This window comes from Orycteropus afer, unplaced genomic scaffold, assembly GCF_000298275.1.
Source record: "Orycteropus afer afer isolate SDZICR_OR568_19922 unplaced genomic scaffold, OryAfe1.0 scaffold00113, whole genome shotgun sequence".
In the NCBI taxonomy this organism is placed as follows: domain Eukaryota; kingdom Metazoa; phylum Chordata; class Mammalia; order Tubulidentata; family Orycteropodidae; genus Orycteropus; species Orycteropus afer.
Window position 1 is genome coordinate 1,557,365 of NW_006921700.1, and position 8,853 is coordinate 1,566,217.

General features: G+C 43.3%; 1 pseudogene; it reads right to left on the reverse strand.

The window, feature by feature from the left end:
- Positions 1-3,066: 3,066 nt before the first annotated feature.
- On the reverse strand, positions 3,067-5,149 carry LOC103199540 (annotated as a pseudogene).
- Positions 5,150-8,853: the final 3,704 nt, after the last annotated feature.

Here is an 8,853-nt window from a genome sequence, read left to right on the forward strand (position 1 = left end):
ATGGCAGTGAGTTTTTTGGTTTTTGAGTTGGGAAGATGGGGTCTGGTGTCAAGTTACCCTGGGTAGGAATCTGACCCTGTCAATCCATGTGCCCCTAGGAAAGTCATCCCACCAAATCCATCAGGTTGCTGATCTGTGAAATAGAGATAATAACCCAACTTGTAGAGTTGCTGCACTTTCAGGATTCAGTTAGATAACACTGAGCAGATGGTGCAATGCTTGGCACACTGGTGCTCAGCAAATGTTCCCAACCACCTCTCCAGATACTGTTTCTTCTTGAAGCCTTTCAGGTCTTCAGAGAGGTCCATTCTGGCTCTCCATATAGGGATTGTGTGCTGTCTTGATTCTCCCCACTGAATGATGGCATCCTGGGGACAGTTCAGCACCCTACTCCTCACTAGGTCCCCAAGAGTGTAGCTCGGAGCCTTGACCACCATGGGTATTCAATAAATTGGTTGAATCTCTTAAATTGCAAATACTTGTGCTTTGCCCATGCATGAATTTTTTACCTGGTAGGCTTTGGACCATAGTGAAACATTTTAATAAGAATGAGAATCATAACTGGAATAGCAAGTTGTTCTTTTCTACTGGGCTGTTGGAGTTATATGAATTCTCAGGGCAGGAGCAGTGCCTTTTTATTTTTTGTAAACTGTAGGGAAATAAGGCTTTTCCTGGTACGAAGTCAATACATTCAATAACTAGAATCTGACAAGCACATTCAATGCACATATAATTCAGCTTTCTTTTATTTATTCATTAAGATTAAGCAGGCAAGTTTTATTATCAAATGTAACACTTCTACAAACACTCAGTAGTATTGCAAGTATTATTGTCTATCAAAGCTTTGGGCAAGACAGCACTTTAAAGTACCAAGTTTCAAAGAATTTCTTATTGTTCTTAAGTGCCAGTTTTCACACAAAATGGGTTGGTTTTATCTTCTTCTCTTATTCCGTACTGAAGTTAAAGGGCCATTACTGGTCAGCTCAGGGAAATGTTTGGCTTGCCATTCAAGGTGTTAAAGTAATGCAAACTCAGTAAAAATTGCAGCCATAAAATTCTGCATGGCATTGTGTGCAAGCAAAGACTATGGAGTCACTGAAAGAAATACATGCACATAGTTAATTCAGTCCTGTTTTGGTCTTTGGAGTGACACGAGGCAGCAGTACTGGCCAGCTGGTGTCTAACAGTGCACTTTTGTATCATAAACACAGCCAGACAGAGTGTTGCACAATGACAGCACCAGCACCTGCAAGCAGACTGCATCAGTGTTTACCTCTCAGTGTAGCATGTGACAATAACCCTATGCTTCTAAGTTTTAATTCTTTGACAAGGCTATTGAGAAAAGGTTTAAGGCTATCTTGATATATGTTGTTGTCATTTGCCATAGAGTCGGCCCCGACTCATAGCGACCCCTCCTTGATATATACAAGTGTTCATTTCAGTAACTATACTGCCTTCTGGAATAATCTCATTTCTGTGGCATTAAAATCTATGGAATTTCTCTCATTAAAGTATAAATCATCAATAATGAAAAAGTACAATATAAAACAATGCATTTGAAGCCACAACATTCAGTTACAGTTCAAACTAGAAATTACTAACTACAGGTAGTTACTTCATTTTTGGTTTTGCATTTTGGCCCCTAGTTCATTCTTACAATTGGTAGCTGCCGAAAAAGAGATGCAACTTTTTAACTAGGTACGCTATGTGTGGTGCTGGCACAGGACTGGGCAGTGTTTTGTTCTGTTGTACATGGAGTCTCTATGAGTCAGAGCCGATTTGATGGCACCTAGCAACAACAACAACATGCTTTGAGTAGGGTACCCCATTTCTTCTAACTTGCCCTATGGTGTTTTAAATGGTTTTTAACTATAAGACATGACTGCCAAGAACTAGAGAATATTTGAGCTTCATTTCATTTCTTTTCATAAATTTGTGATTTAAGCATTCTAAGATCATGTTCTTGTTTCCTAGTGCCAGGCTCTAGGGGCTGGGTGAAAGCCCCTCAACCTTGGGTCCAGCTCTGTCTCCTGCTCCTGGCCCACTGGAGCTAGAGGCGTTTCTTCACTCAGACAGCTGCTGGGCTGCTGAGGCTGAGAAGCTCCAAGGTTGACAAGTAAAAAGGCATAGTCCCGATGTTACCAAACCACACAACAGGTCATTAACTTAAATCCATTGTAAGTCCCAAGGTCGGCAGAGCATAGCAGGCTGCTGAGCAACAACACAGCTACATGCAGGGTCCAAGCGTGCCATAGGCTAGAGACCATTCTCAAAGCTTATTCTCCTTATATATGGGAAGCAGACCACATTCCCAAACGCAGCTACTCAGCTGCTCCCAGTAGAGTCCACCATGGAATTGATTACCAGTCTCATCATGGGGAATACTACATCCAGCTGCCCAGCCACTCAACCGGCCTAGCCAAGCTGATATATAAACATAACCATCACAGACCATATTCTGGAATTCCCTTCTTGGCAAGAGGGCAGAAGACAAGGAGATGGAGAGAAAAGATAAAAGTTCTCTAAAATAAAGGTTCTCTAACAGAGTTCATGGTAGAGATAGTAGACACTAATGGAGAATTTTTTTTTTCAAATACCTAAAACTTACTAAACATCTCTGAAGCCACTTTCTTGTTGTTGTTGTTATGTGCCGTCGAGTCGGACCCGACTCATAGCGACCCCTCCTTGGGTTTCCGACGTGGTATCACTACGGAAATAGATTGCCCAACCTTCCTTCCGAGGAGTAGGTGGTGGGTTTGAACCGCCAGCCTTCTGGGTAGCAGTCAAGTGCCTTAGGCACTATGCTACCAGAGCTCCTGAAGCCACTTTAGCTTGTAAATAATGGAGCATCTGATGCCTATTTGCAATCAGCAAGGAGCCAAGGATGCTGAATCTGCTTCCTAAGAGGATTTGGCTTTATTGGCTCAAAATTTTTCACTCTACCAAAACACAGGGCTCAGGCCCCCTTGTCCAAACATTTTTTTGCTGAAAATACTGCAACCTGAGTGTAGATAAACTTCTCTCAATGTTGCTTGAAGCTTTCTTTGTGCCTGACAGTTATCAGAATCACTGCACATCTTTCAAACACTTCTTTTCTGAGGATGTTCTAACTGCTGGGGCCCTCAAATACAAAGTCCTGGCCTGATCACTTCTACGTACAAGTCCATCCTCGGATGCATACTGATAGCCTGGGAAAAAGTTAAGAATTTCTTTAACTCCAGTATTTTGGGGGGTGCCCTGCATTCTGGCCACTGTGCCAGGCTGTGGAGGGACACCACCAAGATTAGCAGTGATAGGGAAATAACCTGGACTATTAGGTGAACCTGGGGGGCTGGGCTACTAGGCTGTGTCATTCATGGGGAATGAGCGCCTGCTGGGTAGTGTGCCATGGAGGGCTGGAGTGCTTGTGGGTGCAAAAGCACAAGGGGCTGACACCTGGCGGCTGCGGCCGGAAGAACTGCTGCAGGAACTGGGAATGTGAACGACAGAGGAGACAAGCATGGTAGCTCACATGGCAGTGGGGGTAAGCCATTTCAATTTAATGTGCCCCTCACTGACACAAAGTTCATCTCCTCAGTGGAACACTGAGGAAGTTCAGCATGCCTGTCCTTCATGGGTTTTTTATGACACTTCCATGTAGCCGTGAACGCTCTGTCTGCAGACTTCATCTGGCCAAAGGCATCTCCTGATGGGCGGCTCTGGTGATTCAATACCCCGTGAGCCCCATGACTTTGAATATCTGTGGAGACATCCCCCCTGGGCTGGATGTCCTCAATGTGGCTGCATAGGGAAGACCTTGAAGATGTATACGGTCTCCAACATTTGTAGGCATCAGAAATTGCTGAGGTAGTATTGGGATAATGGAGGGGATGGAAGTGGAATGAAAGGGGCTGGGAAGAATTGACTTGGACCTGCCAAACGTCAGCTCCTGTGCTCCTGAAGTGTTCAATGTAGCTTTTATCCAGCAAATCCTTACGTCTTCTCAATGCGTTCTGTGTGTATTCCTCAGAAGTAAATAAAAAAGCATCCCCTGTTGGCCTACCATCTGACTAGGTGACAAGAAGGATACCTTCTCGTCCCCCAGTGATGGGGCAGTGCTGTCCAAAACAGGCCACCACTTCTTCAGCTGTGGCCGTGAAAGGGAGCCCTTGCATTCAGACAATGACTCGATTTTCCTTGGAGAGAACTGGGCTACCTCGCTGGATGTTCCACCAGCAATTTTAAGAAAATCTTCACCTGTTGCTTTGTAAATGTGCCGGGTCCCTGTGTGATGTTTGTGCCTCTGCAGTGCTACATCTCTGTGCTCTTTACTTGCAAACCTAACCACAGCTTCTCCATTTGTGACCCTGAGTACTCAAAGGGCAGCACCTCCCTTGGCAACACTGAGTTCTCTGAAGAAGGTTGCAGTATCCTGATCTGAAGATTGCCACAGCCGACCTCATGCTCTAACTTGTTATCATCAATAAGCTCCATCTTGCTGCAAGTGCCACTTTCAAATTTGTAATTTACTCTCTTAATCTGAAAACTTGTGATTATAAGGCTCTGACATCCTTGCTACAATTATATTCCTTGTATCTTCAACTAGAGAGGCTCCATATGGAGAGACTGAACCATTTTTCTCAAAATTGAAACACTCTGTCATTGCTGTGACATCCGGTTTGTTAATATCAGGTGAACCAGGTCAACATTTCTCCAGTGGGCTCAGCTCCATTCATTCCATCCTGATATTCCCAACAGCTCCGTTAATGACTCTGTATTGTATTTTCTGGAAGATCCGAAAAGGGATAGAAGCATTTGGTCAATAATACTCAGAACACAGGATTTGCCTGACATGAAGCTGCCAATCAGTGCAGAGACGGAAGGAATCCCTACCCTAATATTCAGTTCAGTGCGCACTGACCGGTTAAACTGTCCCAGGGCTTGGACAGGCTTTTGGCGTTGATCTTGGTTTCTTCTTTACAATCCTCTGTCAGTTTCAGCTGATCTGGTCTAACTAGTACTTTGCACAACTGTCCATGCTTCTTGTTGGCCAGATCCAACAATTTCCATACCAGCAGGATCAGCTCCTCCTCAGCCAAGCCCAGCTTGGCCTGGTGGTCCTAGCAGGGACCCCAAAAAGTACCACCAAGTAGTCAGAAGACACAATCATGACAACAGATGGGGAGGAGGAGAAGAGGGAGGGGGGCCATGAGGTCGGGTGGAAGCGAAGATGGAAAAACTTGTGTTAAAACCTCTTCCAGGAACTCTGGTAGCATAATGCCTAAGGCACTTGATTGCTAACCAGAAGGCTGGAGGTTCAAACCCACCAGCCACTCCTCAGAAGGAAGGTTGGGCAATCTACTTCCATAGTGATACTGCCCCGGAAACCCAAGGAGGGGTTGCTATGAGTCGGGTCCAACTCGACGGCACATAACAACAACAAAACCTCTTCCAAGAGAGAAGAAAGCTCGCCCACTTGCCCTCCTCCCTGCTGCCCGTGCACAAGATGGTAACCAGCCACCCACGCCTGCATTGCCCAGGGCTCCAGACCTGGGGCCGGAAGTGGTGGTGGGAAGGAGGAAGGCACAGGAGGCCTTCCTTTTTCATATTCAGTTGCTGATGCATCTATGCAAAAAGCTAGGAGCAGAGCTGCACTCCTGGAGGCAAGAAAAAAAAAAACAACAACATATGTATATGTATATATGTATGTATTGTTGTTGTTATGTGCCATGGAGTCTGACCTGACTCATAGTGACCCCTCCCTGGGTTTCCAAGGTGGTATCACCATGGAAGTAGATTGCCCAACCTTCCTTCCGAGGAGTGGCTGGTGGGTTTGAACCACTAGCCTCCTGGTTAGCAGTCAAGTGCCTTAGGCACTGTGCTACCAGAGCTCCCTCTGTGTGTGTGTGTGTGTGTGTGTGCATTTGCTTTTCTCTTCACCCAAATTAGTACATGTCTACCCTCTAGTTAGTGTTTACCCTCCCTTTCCTACCCACCCCTGCTAATCATCAAAGAATACTTCTTTTTCTGTGAAACCCTTTTCTCAATTTTTTACAATTACGATCTCATAGAATATCTGTCCTGTTCCTAAAGCACTTGGCTGCTAATCAGAAAGCTGGCGGTTCAAACCCACCAGCCACTCCTCAGAAGGAAGGTTGGACAATCTATTTCTGTAATGATACTGCCTCAGAAACCCAAGGAGGGGTCGCTATGAGTCGGGTCCAATTCGACAGCACGTAACAACAACAACAATGTCCTCTAAGTTCATCCATGTTATGAAATGTTTTAAAAATTCATCATTGTTCTTTAATGTTGCTTAGTATTCCACTGTATGTGTACATTACAATTCATTGATCTATTCCTCCCTTGATGGGCATTTAGGTTGTTTTTGTCTTTTTGGTATTGTGAATAGTGTTACAGTGAACATATGCATGCATTTGTCTGTTCACGTCACAGCTCTAATTTCTCTAGGGTATATACCTAGCAGTGGGGTTGCTAGATCAATGGGTATTTCTATTTCCAGGTTTTTAAGGAAGCACCATAACATTTTCCACAGTCGTTGCACCATTTCACAGTCCAACCATGTATGAGGGTTCCAGTTTCTCCACATACTGGCCAGCATTTGTTGTTCTCTGTTTTTTTTTTTTTTTTTAGCTTTGCTATCATTGCTGGGGTGAGATGATATTTCATTGTTTTGATTTGCATGTCTCTAATAGCTAATGACCATGAACATTTCTTCATATGTTTGTTAGCTGCCCAAATATCTTCTTTGATGAAGTCTCCATTCATATCCTCTGCCCATTTTCTAATTGGATTTTCATAAATTTTAGAGATTAGCCCCTTTCTGATATGTAGTTGCCAAAATTTTTTCAGGAGCAGTGCTTTTTGATGCTTTTGTGATGGCTTGATTGGGCTGGGCTCAATTCATTCCATCCTAATATTCCCAACAGGTCTGTTAATGTATTTTCTTGTTAATAATTAACACCCCACCTTCTGTTTCCTGGGTGTGACTACTGTAATCCTGTTCTTTTCAGGGTAATGAATTTCCTGTAGCATTTGCAAATGTTAACCAGGTAATGGCCCAAATGTCTCCCTGCAAGAAGAAAATGTTTTGCAGAGATGCAAATCAGAGAGTTAAAATGTCATTTCCTAAGCCACGCTGCTGGGGGCAGATGACTTTGCCACAGCAAAAATGCAGTCAGAAATCCAAAGCTTCTTCACATTCCTATGACCTCCTTGGGTTGACCCCACCAAGGAAAAGGGAAGAAATCCAGTCTCAAAGATGACACGATGGGTACTGCAGTGAAGGACATTAGATTTGGTGTCAGAAGACCTGGCTTTGCATCCTGAGTTTCTGGTTATCTTGAGTAAGTCACATAACTTTCAGAGCCTTAGTTGTCTCATTTGTGAAGCAGGGTAAGACCTACCACACAAGACATTCTGATGAGATAGTCTGTGTAAACATTACCATGTTAACCCCACAGTGACGTGTTCTTATTCACAAGGTACCAACTCATTGCTGGAGCCTACTCATATCATAATGACCCTAAAGGACAGAGTAGAACTGCCCCATGGGGTTTCCTAGGCTGTAGTCTTTGCAGAAGCAGATCTCCAGGTATTCTCTTGAGGGGCCACTGGTGGGTTTGAACAACTGACCTTTTCATTAGCAGCCAAGGGCTTAACTGTTGTGCCACCAGAGCTCCTTATTTATACAAGGGGGAGGCTGGAAAAAATGCCGTAGAATGTTAATACGTTCTAATAAACCAGTTTTAAAGCAAAAAACCAATCTAGTATGTAAAAAATCATAAAAATATAAAAACGGTAAAATTAAATATGCTACACTGTTTTTCAGAAGGATCCTTCAGATAACAAGCATCCCTGTTACCTGTGAAACAGGCTTCACAAGTTCAACATTTATCTATTCTGTACAATTAAGTTAACCTCAAACTTTTGGGGGATGATAAGAAGAATAATATTCAGAAATTGCGGAAAGCCTGGCACTCTGGATTACTTTAATATTAGGATCGAGTTTAACTCAAAACGTATTTATGAAAATCAGTAACAAAACCCAATCTACTGTGACTCCATTGTGGAAAAATGAAGTTTTTCCTATGTTGTACTTGGATGCTGTTGTGTCCATTCTGACTAATGGTGACATGTGACAGAGTAGCACTGCCCCATATGGTTTTCTTGGTTGTATTCTTTATGGAAGCAGACCTCCAGGCCTTTTCTTTTGCAGCGTGGCTGGGTGGGTTCAAACCACTAACCTTTTGATTAGCAAGTGAGCACTTAACCATTGCACCACCAAGCCTACTATATGTTGTTGCTATGTGCTGTCATGTTGGCCCTAACTCAAAGTGACCCCTCCTTGGGTTTCCGAGGTAGTATCACTGCAGAAGTAGATTGCCCAACCTTCCTTCTGAGGAGTGGCTGGTGGGTTTGAACCGCCAGCCTTCTGGTTAGCAGTCAAGTGCCTTAGGCACTACACTACCAGAGCTCCTGACCTACCGTATATAGGGATTTAAATCTGCAAGTATCACAGTTATTTATCAGTACCTCCCAGTGTACGAAAAATAAGTAATTCAGAGCAAGTGAGCTCATTTTACAGCTAAGTGAACAAATTCAATTTTCTACATAAAATTTTATGATTTATGGAAGCAAATACAATTTATTGTATTAAACATGGTTTAGTTGTTTACGTGATTAACTATTTTATTTACAAGTCTTGATTCTTCTCATTAACTATCAATGAGTGAAGAGAGGGGATTTAATTATTAAGACAATGAAATACACACAGTTTAATCTGTTTAACCATAAAAAAGGCCTTTGCCCTACTGGGATCTGTGTTTACATGTGGACTTAATTATAGATTAT